We start from the raw sequence: 12,238 nt of genomic DNA on the forward strand, positions 1-12,238 counted from the left end.
AGACACCGAGAGACGGTGAGGAAGAAGGAGGCAGACACGGAGAAGAGGTGATAGAGACCAAAAAAAGAGCATTCAGGGAAAGCTAGCAGTCCGTAACAACAGTGGAAATATTAAGCCAGTAACATTTATTGAGCACCTTATTCAAATCATCCTTTCTATAGCTGGAGAAACTAATATTCCTAAAGCAGAGATCTGATGGTGTCCTTCCCCTGCTCAAAAAGCGTTCGTGGCTCTGGGATCAAATCCAGACTTCTCTTTTGGACATCGAGAGTCAACCTGGCAGCAACCTCCTCCAACTGCACTGTATACCTACCTCCCTTCACTCACTCTTGGTCCGGTCACACTGGCCTTTTTACTATTCCTTAAACAAGACATTTTATCTTTCCCTCCATGTCTTTGCATAGACTGCACCCCATACCTGGAATATATTCTGTCCTCACCTCTACTTTTTAAAATTCCTAGCTTCCTTCAAAACTCAGCTCAAATACCATATCTGAAATGAGGCCTTTCTGGATGGCCTCCAGAGTTGCTAATACCTCCTCTCCCCCAATTAGGTATTTTGTATATACTTATAGGTATACATGTGACAGGAGGGATTGTTTCATATTTGTCTTTGCATCCGTAACTACTAACAGAGTACCTGGCAAAAGTAGGAACTTAATAATACTTGTTAATTGATTGGGGGAAAGGTAGCTATCTAGCTCTCCAAAGTGAACACTACACACCTATTGTTTCACCCTGAATGAATATAAAGAGGTGGTCTACCAGCTAAAAAACAAACAAAATGGTGCCCCAGACTAGTATTTCTGGGGCTTTTCAGGAGGAGGTTCCAACTGGAAATCATCTCTTCAATACTTCCACAGAGTTCTGAGGCCGTTATTGAGAAAAGACCTTCCATCCATCCAGAGCTACCCATCCACAGGATCGTAATCTCTGTTTCTTGGCAGTGCTCTCTTAAGGCATCTGTAAAATATGGATGATAATGTCATAGTACCTAACTCACAGAGTTGTTATGACATACAAAAGAAATAATGAATGTCCAGGCTTTGCAAACTTTAAAACTCCTCCCTCTAACTTATTTAAATTATGTCCCCCCCCCATAGTGCAAATTCCTGCATAATGACATGGATGAGTGTCATAAATGAGTATTAAAATTCCCTATATAAAAATACGAACATTTCTTTGAGCTGCTTCCTCATCTCTAAAATGAGAAAGTTCAATCAAAATCAATGGCTGCTTTAAATTTTCCTGATTCGAGTGGACCTTAAAAGTTTATCTTATCTGACTCTATCATGCCTCTTAGAATCCTTATCTTCCTTAAAAGTTCAGATTAGTTGTCTTTTCCTTCCTGACCCCCAAACTTTCCCAGATCTCCCCTTCCCCACTCCCACTGACTGTTCTTTGCATTTTCTACTTCCTCAAATTACTTAGTATTTACCTTAGTAAGTGTTGCACCATAGAATATAAACTCCTGAGGCACAAGAACTTTCTCCTTCTTTGTTTTTTGCAAAGACTGGCTTCATTTTTTTTCTTTGCATCCCCCTGACCTAGCACAGTGCCTGGCACATAATAGAATAAGACCCTTACAATTTATGTAATCCAACCCCCTGATTGATTTGATCACATTACTGACATCTAGAAGAGTGTCTTTCACATAGGACGCCCTTAATAAATGTTGGACTGAATTATCTTTTTAAGAAGACAAACAAAAAACTCTCCCTAAAAAAAAAAAAAAGTCCATCCCTAACTCCCTTCAAAAGTCAATTTGTGGTTGCTTTTTTATTAAAGTTTATTTTCAAAACCATGGGCAACTATGATTAATTTCATTATTTACTAGGGAAGCAAAAGCATTTTAAATAGACATTTTCAAAGTTATTGTTTTTATTTGAATGCTAAAAGTTGTTTTTTTCCAACATTTTAAAACTTGCTTTAGTTAGTCCTGAATCAATTATCTTTTTTTTTTCCTCTGTACTTTGCAAGAAAGGTAGCTTAGTCCAGATATGTGCAGATATTTATTTGCCCATATAGTCTAGTATGGTAAGTGGTTGCAGAAGTGGGGTCAGGGGAAGAATACATGAACTTCTCTAGGCCTTTGTCCTCACCTAAAAAGTGAAGGCATTGGATTCAAAGGCCTCTGAAGTCCCTTTCAGCTCTAAATTTATGATCTTATGAATTACCTGTGTGACCTTGAATTCAATTTTATGCCCTTGGTTTTCTCATATACAAAATAAGGCAGTTGCACTAGGAGATGATCTCCAAGCAGAGCAATAACCAGGTCTTTGTTTCAAGTACCACAGAATTTAGAATCCCAAAAGACTTTTACCAAACACCAACACAAGCCTAGGGACCTCCACTTTCTCATCAACCTTGTGAGTAAACAGTAATGCATTTATGCATAAAAGGGTGAAGGCAGGAGGTTTAGAACTCTCATATTCCCTCTTCACAGGCAGTTCTCCAGCTGCTAGGAATAATTGTCCTTTGAATTCTGGCTCTTTTCTCTTCTTCTAGGGACCACATCCCTAAAAGCTGCTTCTTTCTTCAATGTACTACTTCACTATGTTCGCATCTGATCAGAGATTATGTGACTCCACTCCCTCAACTGTCCTTCTGACTCTCAATAGATTTACTCTCAAGCTGCTGGATGGGGTATCTCACCCCGAACAAATTTATTTCTACCATGAGATTCCAAGACCAATGGAGAGAAAAGAGAAAATCCCTTCCCCTGCTACTCTTTAGTATAGATTCAGGGATTATATTCTATAAAGTTTCTCCTACCAGGACTGACCCAGATTTACAAGATGAATGGATTGACCCCAGGGGTGGCAGCCTTGGTTATTTAAAGGCATCCCCAGATGTGACTAATTTTCTAAACTCTATTTATTTGTTGTTATTATTTTAAACAAGAAGTTTATTTAAACAACAAGATGTTTGACTTGAAGGGAAAACAATGTAGAATCAATTTCTTTATAGTAATTTATCCCTACTGAGAGACAGAGGTTGCTCTATATTAATAGCTATGTACAAAATTATAAAATCATCTTTGCTTTTACAATGATAAAAGAAAAACATTGAAATTATCCAATCAAACAAGGTATGCAAGGATTTTGTGGGTTTTTTTGTTCTTGTTAAGCAGTGAGAATGAAATAACTTACCGGTATACAAAGATAAAAGTTGAATGAGCATGCCACAAATGGAGAAAAGGGATATTTTTACAGAATCAGTTTCTTTTTCCCCCACCCCATCTCCATTTTATGTTGATCAAAACATATCATTCGTCAGGTAGTTAAAAAAAATATTCACGATGATTGTGCACATACACCGGTTACATTATGTACAATAAAGGAATGGGGGAAGGGAAATGAAGAAGAGAGAAAACTATGCTGCACTAGTCAGGATATGTATGAACCAAATCTTGGTTTTTTAATTGTGAATGTATTGTTTTCCTTGGCAGCACAGTTCTGTAGTAGAGTTGTAGATTATTTTTTTTTTAATAAGTACCCTCTGTCTGATGCTGGAATACATCGATTGCAACTTTATCCTCCATTTCCAACTGTGCACGTGTGTCTGTTTCACTGATTGGTTGCCCATCAAATCAGAATCTGATCTGCCTCATTGACAAACCCTTTTGTTCACAATAGGCTTTCATTAGTTTACTAAATGATGTGTACCTCTTAATCTTAACTTGTACCACCGAACCATCTTGCTCTGCCACCTCCAAATTAATGTGGTCATTGTTTTCAGTCTTGACTCCTTTCTTTGGTTTTTCATTGGCCATGCTGAGTCTGGGGGTCTCCTCAGCCTCTGCTTTGCAAAAGAGGCACCAGGATGGTCTGCTTCAAGGGAACATGGGGACAAGCCACAGAAGCAGGAGGAAGGAGGAAGATGATGATGGTGTTGATGGTGAGGAAGAGAAGGATGAGAATGAGGAGGCAGCAGTGGAGATACTCTCTCCATTTCAATCATCACTTGGTTTATACTTCATAAAGGGATCTTATTTTTACAGTTTGGGCAGTCCTGGGCAAGTCACTTAACCTTGCTTGCCTCAGTTTCCTCATCTGTACAATGAGTTGGATTAGGAAAAAGCAAGCCACTCTAGTATCTTTGCCAAGAAAACCCCAAATTAGGTCACGAAGAGTTGGACACTACTAAAATGACTGAACAACATTTTTAAAAACAGCTTAGCACCTTATTAACATATTAATGCTTCCTTATTTCTGTTACCAGACCTTTTGTTTTTTGTAATATGCAGAAGGTAGGATGTAGAAATCAACTAGTCAAAGATAAACTGCCCCTTTACACTATTCTGGATAATAAACATTCTTCATCCATTTGTTTTTTTGCTATGTGGAGAGATAAGCCAAGTTTTCTTGAATGTGTATCTCATTTAGGAAGCATTGTACTTCTGGGGCTTAATGCAGTCAGCATGGTGTCAGTCACATAGGAGCATATGGAAAAACTCAACATATCATTTGAACTTTAGACTGGTCATCTTTCATGACAGTATCAAATACCTTTGATAAGTACGCATCTTTCTGTTTCATGCCTCCCTTGATAATAGTAATCAGTGTCACTGAACAATACATTGCTGTTGCTGCTTCCTTCAAGGAATCTTTAATGATCCTGACATATGTATACAAAGAGACTTGGTATGAGGAGGGTCTCTAAGGAGTCATTTTACTTTGTTGAATCAAATGTGCATGTTTTTCTTTTTAAATATAGTCAACAAATAAGCAAGTGGGGTCTTATATTCTGTTTTTTTATCAACAATTATGTAATTGTAGTGAGACAGTGGGGTGTAGGGTATAGACTTTGAGTCAATGAGACTTGGGTTCCCAATCCCTCTTGATTCTAGTGTTTCTGTCAGTTGATTATTTCTTATTTATTCTGCATATTGCTTGTTTGTACATATTTGCTTGTATGTTCCTCCCCCATTGGATTATAAGCTCCTCAAGGGCAGGGACTGCCTTTTACTTTTCTTGTATCTGCAGAGCTTAGCACAGTGCCTGACACATACATGGTAAGCACTTTATTATTACTTATTGATTGACTGACTGATATATGCTGGTTTTTTGACCCTGGGCAAGTTAAATAACTTCTTATTACCCCAGGCAACTATCTTAGACCCTAAATTTCATAATGCCTTCAGATCTGCATTTCTATTAATGCAGACCTGCAGTTATATAAGTGAAATCACCAATGTGAATAAAAGCAAATTTTCTTTTAATAGGCTGATGTAGACTTTCTTTTAATAGGTTTGTGTAAACCCACCTATGGGAAAGTAGTCACATAGAGAGCTCATTATTGATGTTTTCTTGGTCAGTTTAAAAATAACAATTACATTTATGCATTTTTCTAAGTTCTTAGTAACTTCTCTCTGTTATCTTGGAAATTCACCATTCAGTGGCCTTCAAATTTTGCCATCTCCAGCATTATCTCTTATACTTAGTCTAGTCCAAGTGCTTTTCCTGTCTTTATTTTCTTCAGGGCCATTTCTACTTCTTCATGGTACTATAATATTAGAGCCAGTTAGGGCCTCTGATATGAGAGTCCAAATATAGTCCCTCTACTGTCATTGATGAATAATTTAGTATTATTAATCTTAACCATTTACAGTATTTAGCCTCTTTCATTTGTTTGATATCTCCATTCCAGTTTCATCTTTAATTATTCTTCTGATGATTTGGCTTAATTGGGTCTTTTACCATGTTTTCTGTAAATTTGTTTTACCTCTACTGCTTCTCACCATTGCATGAAATGATACTGTTTATAGCCTCCTAGCATCCATCTCAGGATCTTGTAAACAAGTTTATATCAGAAATATTTGTTGTGTTTGTTGACAAAGAGTTTCTAGACTCTTTTGGTCTCTTTTTTTGTGGTAACTGATTTACAGAAGTTAAACTTCTTTAATGAACGATCATTTGTTTTCATGTTCATTTCTCATTTTAATAATGTTACAAAATATTTGTTAAAACATTTTGGATATTCTCAATATTTAAAGGAACCTTGTGATATATCTTTTTGTATTAAGAATATCTGCTCATTTGTGTTTTATAATTAAAATCATCATACTGGAGTTTCTTACAGTAGGTGATATCTATACTCATCACATATAAGGTAAATTTTTTTCTTTGTATTTGCCTACTACCTTCTTTTATGGATCCCTTACCCCTTCTGTGTTGGCCAAGTGCTTCCCAAGATACTCTACCTAGGCCAATGATTCATTTGCTCCCAACCCTTTCCTAATTCCATTTTCTGCCTCAAAAAACTTTTTTATTCTGCATTCCAATAATATATGGCTTTACTCTCTGATTTTCAAGGTGATAGCTTGATCTGATCAATTTGACAAATGTATGTTGTATTAATAGGTTATCAGGAAGATCTGGAGGAGGAGTAAGTGGGTAATAATCTAGATTTTTAAAGAGAGAAAGAAAAGAATTTGAATAAAATCTGAAAAATACACAGAAAAAAGCAAAAAAAAAAATCAGAAAGGAACAAAGGCAAGACATCTTTGTTTTTACTATGCTTAATTTGACATATACATAACAACACATAGTCCTGAACAGTTTAGGACTTGATGTACAATCCTATTCTTTGTTTTTTACATAGAAAAGTTCATGCTTTTTGATGTTTATTAAGTTCCTAATTTTAAAAATACTTTTTAATTGAGAGAATTATTTCATTACTAATCTCCAAAATGCTATGTGGATTTTAATAATTTGGGGATGGGGGCATAGTCTGGTGTCCTGATGGACATGCAGAAAATATGTATACATATAGATATAATACATATTAATTATTGTAGGAAAAATGCAGAGATCACTCTCAGCCTGGATAAACATAAAGTAAAGACTGGTTAAAAGTCTTTGGCCTAAAATGTTCCATTCCTGGCATCCCCTCAAGCCTCTATTGTCTTTGCATATTTATAGCAGAAAAGACACCAACGAGATAGCAGAATAGGAATTTGCCAATTTATGAATGGCCAATCTAGGCTAACTTCCTTTAGTGCAGTTATGTAATTGAAAATGTTTTTAGCATTTTGGGGGACCTTTGAGGTAAAATCCCCTCTACAATGTGCTTGAGAGATGGTTGCCCAGTTTTTGCCCTTAAATGGCAGGTAACTAACTCCTTCTAAAGAAAGCCCATTCTATTGTTGGAGAGATATAATTCCAAGCAAGCCATTTTCAAGGTTCAAAGGTTTCCAACCCTAAAATATAGAAGGTGGAATTGGGCATACTAAAAAACACAGCTTATATATTTACCTGGAAAATGTGCAGTGGAGAAATTTAAGGACATGAAGGCACGCTTTGAAAAACATAGTTGACTAGGCTGTAAGAAAGAAATAATAGAATTGGGGAAGGCACTGAGTTCTAACTATATTGATCAAGAGGATTAGAGGGAAAGGGATTTCCATCTGAAGAGAGATTAAGATTCCTTAATAAGAAAAGACAAAGGCTGTAATATAAAGGAACGTTGTTAATGTTTATAATTCATGAATGTGTGAACAATAAATGCTTATGAATTCACTTTATCTAAATGGGATAAGTTGGTCTTATTCCTCAAATTCCAGAATTTCTAGAATCAGTGGGTACTCATTGAATGTGAGAGGTAAGTTTAGAACGATTAAAAGGAAGTTCTGCTTTACCCAGCAGATAATAGAATTGTCCCATGCTCAACACTGTGGAAAAGGCTAGAAGTATAAATATATCAATATACGTCTCAAATTCCATTTATAGTCCAGTGACCAATAACACCTAATATTCTATAGTACAGGACTGGGAACCTTTGAATTTAAAATAATTGAGTTGACCTGGGGTCTGCTCATCAATTGAGTGTCCCCAAATCCCTTCATTTAATTATATGATGCAAGAGGCAGATAACAAAGAAAATGAGATGTAGACTTTGAATAATTACATTGAGAGATTATAAAAGGGTGAAATCTTGAATTGCTCACACCCTGACAGAACAATTGCAGATTATAAATGATGTAAAACTTTTTTGTTGTTCACTTTCATCACTCTTTGTGACTCCACTTGAGGTACTAGAGTGCCTTGCCATTTCCTTCTCTAGCTCATTTTTACAGATGAGGAAACTGATGCAAACAGAGTCAAGTGACACAGCTAGTATCTCAGTACAGATATGGAACTCAAGTCTTTTTGACTCCAGGTTAGGCTATCTATTTACTTTGCTACCTAGTTAGCCTGATGTGAAACTAGAAATTGCCCATTCATGCCTTGTAAATGGTTCAGCTGTTTCAGATTTAGTTAAGTCTTGTAAATGAAGTTAATACTTCTTAAGAAAGCATGAAATTCTAATCTTTCTACCCCATACTCAATGTCCTTAAACAAAACAAAAAGGCTCTGAGAAGGGATTCATCGTTGGCAGTTGAGAGCCAACTATGGAAGAAATACCCACTTCTTTGGAAGGAATCATTTTGTCATTCTTTGCCCTTTCCTTGTGCCAGAGTACAGTGGGATGGTGGTTGGGTGGGATGGGGAAGGGGAGAGAATGTCTGTCCCATCTCTCCTATCATTATGGGCTTTTTTCAGCAGAGCAATTTGCCCAGTGGAAAGCACACAGTAACCAGCAGAAGGCAGGCAGAGAGTCAAGGGCAGTCAAGCTGATCTTCAAGAGAACCAGCAAGAGACTTGTCCAGCAGATAACTTGCCATGGGGGAGCAGTGAGGACACCGCAAGAAAAGACAGATGAGTCCTGCATTATAGAGGGAAAGATAGCATAAGCATACAAAAAGATGTCAGAGTATATACAAGATGAATGCAAAGTAGTTTGGGGAAAGAAGGCACTAACAACTAGGGAAGACCAGAAAAGACTTTATGTGGAAAATGACATGAGCTAATCTTTGAAGGAAACCCAGGCTTCCACATGTTGGAGGTGAAGAGGGAAGCACTCTAGGTATGGAGTAAAGTCACTGAACCAAGACATGTGAGGCATACAAGTAGTCTAGGAAGCATGAAGCAGAATACAGAGGAGTAACTTGTAAGAATGAGAAGATAGGAAGGGGCTACATTGTGACCATGCACCTGACATCCACTGAAAATCTACTTGGCCTGGGAAATTGTGTAGTTAAACCCTAAGTATTTGACCTTAATGTCTGAATTGACACTGACAAGTTCCAGATAATGCCTTCCATCCTCTACTTGACTTAGATTATTAAGGCCTGGCCATCGTCTACTAAGTATATTGTGGACAAAAATATGTACTAAACATGTTTCTTCTCTGTGTGATGGGGAGGAGTAACACGCAACAGCAGTTTCAAAGTAAGTAAAGATCTTCCAAGTGGTACAGCTCTAGAGCTTTTATCCCATCTATAATAACAGAACATGATTACTCAGAACAGAGTAGTGCTAGTGGAAATGGAGAAGGGAGGAAATGGTAGTGTGTGTGATACCAGCTGTGTCCTCTGATGGTTCCACTTTTGTCTTGTCCCAAAGGAAAGTTAGGTGAAAATATTAGATGCATCCAGTTCCCAATAATGAATCCCATGAAGTGGTTGCATTATTTGAATTTCCACTGCAGATTTCTGTCAGGCTAGAACCAATTACCGTATCTTACATAATTATAACTTCAAATAGTGTGCATTTAAAAACATGGAACCACTTCAAGGAACTCATTATTTGCATTAATCAGAACCTAGCTGTGTTTGCTAAGTGTAATTGTTGGAAAATGTGAAGTAGGTTTCTTTAAAGTATATGTTTTCCAGCAAAACTGATTCTTTATTATAAGGACAAAACAGACATCTCAAAAAAAATCTAGCTACAATTGTAGCTATTGAACTAAATAAAAGTGCGACATAATTTGTTTTGTTTTTTATTATGGTAAAAAATATAGTCATCCCCTTTCAGGGGAGCATTTCCCTTTAAAATGTAGCATTTAGGAATAAACAACCTATAACATTCCCATTCCTGCGCTTGTTTCATTTTAGCTTCAATTGACTTATCAATCAATCAACATTTTTTCAGCAACTTCTGTGTGCCAAGCACTGTACTAAGCACTGGGCATACAAAAAGAGGCCAAATGCAGTCTCTGCCCTCAGGGAGCTTACAGTGTAATGGCGGAGATAACATGATATATACATATGTGTGTATGTAAGTATATGTGTATATACATATGTACACACATACAAACATGTATGCACAAAGCAAGCCATATATAGGAAAAATAGTAAATAATTAATGAAGGGAAGGCACTAGAATTAAGAGGACTTATCAGATTTTCTTCCCATATTTCAAATACCTTTGCTACTTTCTACATAATGCCTTTTCTGCTTCTCAATTCTCCTGACACCTTGTGCGCTCCCTTCCCTTTGCTGTTGTTATATGTGTGTGTATGTGTATACACGCATACATGTAGTACATATACATGTATTTCATACTCATCTGTATACATGTTATTTCTTGTGGTAGAATGTAAGACTTCTTTGACAAAACATTGACTGTTTTGTTTTTATCTTTGTATTCCCCAGAACTCAGAATGGTGTTTGATACACAAAAGTGCTTAATAAATGTTTGTTGATTGATTTTTCAAACATATGTAAACACTTTTATAATTAAAATAATATCGGTTTATTTAAAAGTATTGCTGAATTCATTAGTCATTATGTTTTTTTTTTCCAATCAATGGGAACATACAATTAGTTACTATTATTGCATGGAAATCAGAACTTTTTTTTTAATTAAAAAGGGATCCTGATCCTCAAAATGGCTGGGAATCTCTGAACTAGTGGGAAGCAAGCTAATTATCATGTATCGTGGAAGTGTGCTGAAACCAGCTCCTATCGGCTCAGGAAGACTGATTACTAAATTTTTAGTGAGAGCATTTACATATCAGAAATCAGCAAATGCTACAAATCAGGGCTTGAGTTACTGTTTTGCTGATTGTAGAGACTTAAGAAAGTGGTTGAAAAAATGTAAATAATTCAGACGATTTTTTTTTCCTCTCAGAGATCTGGTTGTTAAACACTTACCAGCACACTCCTGCATGAGTAGCTATTAAAACAATCTTGGTGCAAATTGAATATCTCTTGATAGATGAACACCTACCTCTCTTTTCTGGGGTGAGCGCTCTTGATAATGGTTTGTTGATTTGCATTGAAATCCAGAGCAGTAAGAAATCTGCGATCCAGGATCCCCTCCCTGACACTCAGTCCCTGATGGATGGCAACAAGTATTTTGGTAATCAAAATAAAAATGAAAAATGATGTTGAAATATTTGTTCCATTAAATACAGTTTTTAAATTAAAAATGAATATATTTTAAAGAATATATCTTATGGTTATTTCAGGTGCCTTATTAAGTGTCTACTATGTGTATAGGGTACAGTGTTAAATACTTGGAGAGATACAAAAAATGTGTTTGTGTTGGAAGTCAGGAATTTCACCTCACAAGAAACATCGAACAGATAGCACTTGCAGAGGAGCAGATTTAGGCCTGAGGCAAGGACAAACTTCCCAATTCCGAGAGTTACCCAAAATAGGAATGGACTTCCTGGGAAAATAATAGGTTGCTTTGCATTTAATATAAGCATTTAAACAAAGGATTTTTAGATGTGAGGTGGAAGGGATATTTATCGAGTTACAGATTGGTCTCCAAGGTTTCTGAGGTGCCTTCCAACACTGAGATTCTGTGATATAAACAGTAAGTTTGGTTGTGAGAACAAACTTGGATGTCAGGGTGTTAAAGGAGATGAAAAAAGGCTGAGTCGTCCAGCCAAATAAACAATGGGAGGGAGGCACCTTTGAATGGAGCGTCAAACTAGGCTAGGAAGACAAATGAGGTAGTCTGTCCTTTAGTGAGGAGCAAAAACTGGAGGAATCGAAGAAAACCCAGAAGGGATAGGCTTGTGGGAAGTTAGCCACTGGGCCAAATGGGCATGAACTAGATGCTTTTGGGGGGGAACCTCAAAGGGCTAGGTGGCATTTCTGTTTACTTGTGTCCTATCAGCGAGGCTGTGGGATTAGAATCCACCTAACATCCTGGAAGGGAAATGTGATGGTGGGATAGCTTACTCCCCAGAATTCCTGCAATTTCACATGAGGGAGGAAGGGATGGGCTCTTTGAACTGGTCAGAAGCCTGGTTGGCTGGGACCCAGTAGGTTACTGAGCCAAATCACCCATAGACTTGGCCAGGAAGAAGTCCCAAGGGGGCAGTAGCTGACCAGAAGGATGATTCAGTATGTCCCCAAGTCCTTCTCACAGGAATATCTCCACCCTAAAGCAAAGAA

General features: G+C 37.0%; 1 long non-coding RNA gene across 1 annotated transcript; it reads right to left on the minus strand.

The window, feature by feature from the left end:
- Window positions 1-108: 108 nt before the first annotated feature.
- Window positions 109-11,048, minus strand: LOC140510518 (uncharacterized). Its single transcript, XR_011969264.1, has 2 exons — window positions 3,669-11,048; window positions 109-963 (listed from the first exon to the last, which is right to left on the minus strand). It is a non-coding gene; the product is annotated as an uncharacterized lncRNA (long non-coding RNA).
- Between the last annotated feature and the right edge of the window lie 1,190 nt (window positions 11,049-12,238).

This window comes from Notamacropus eugenii, chromosome 1 (assembly GCF_028372415.1).
Source record: "Notamacropus eugenii isolate mMacEug1 chromosome 1, mMacEug1.pri_v2, whole genome shotgun sequence".
Classification (NCBI taxonomy): domain Eukaryota; kingdom Metazoa; phylum Chordata; class Mammalia; order Diprotodontia; family Macropodidae; genus Notamacropus; species Notamacropus eugenii.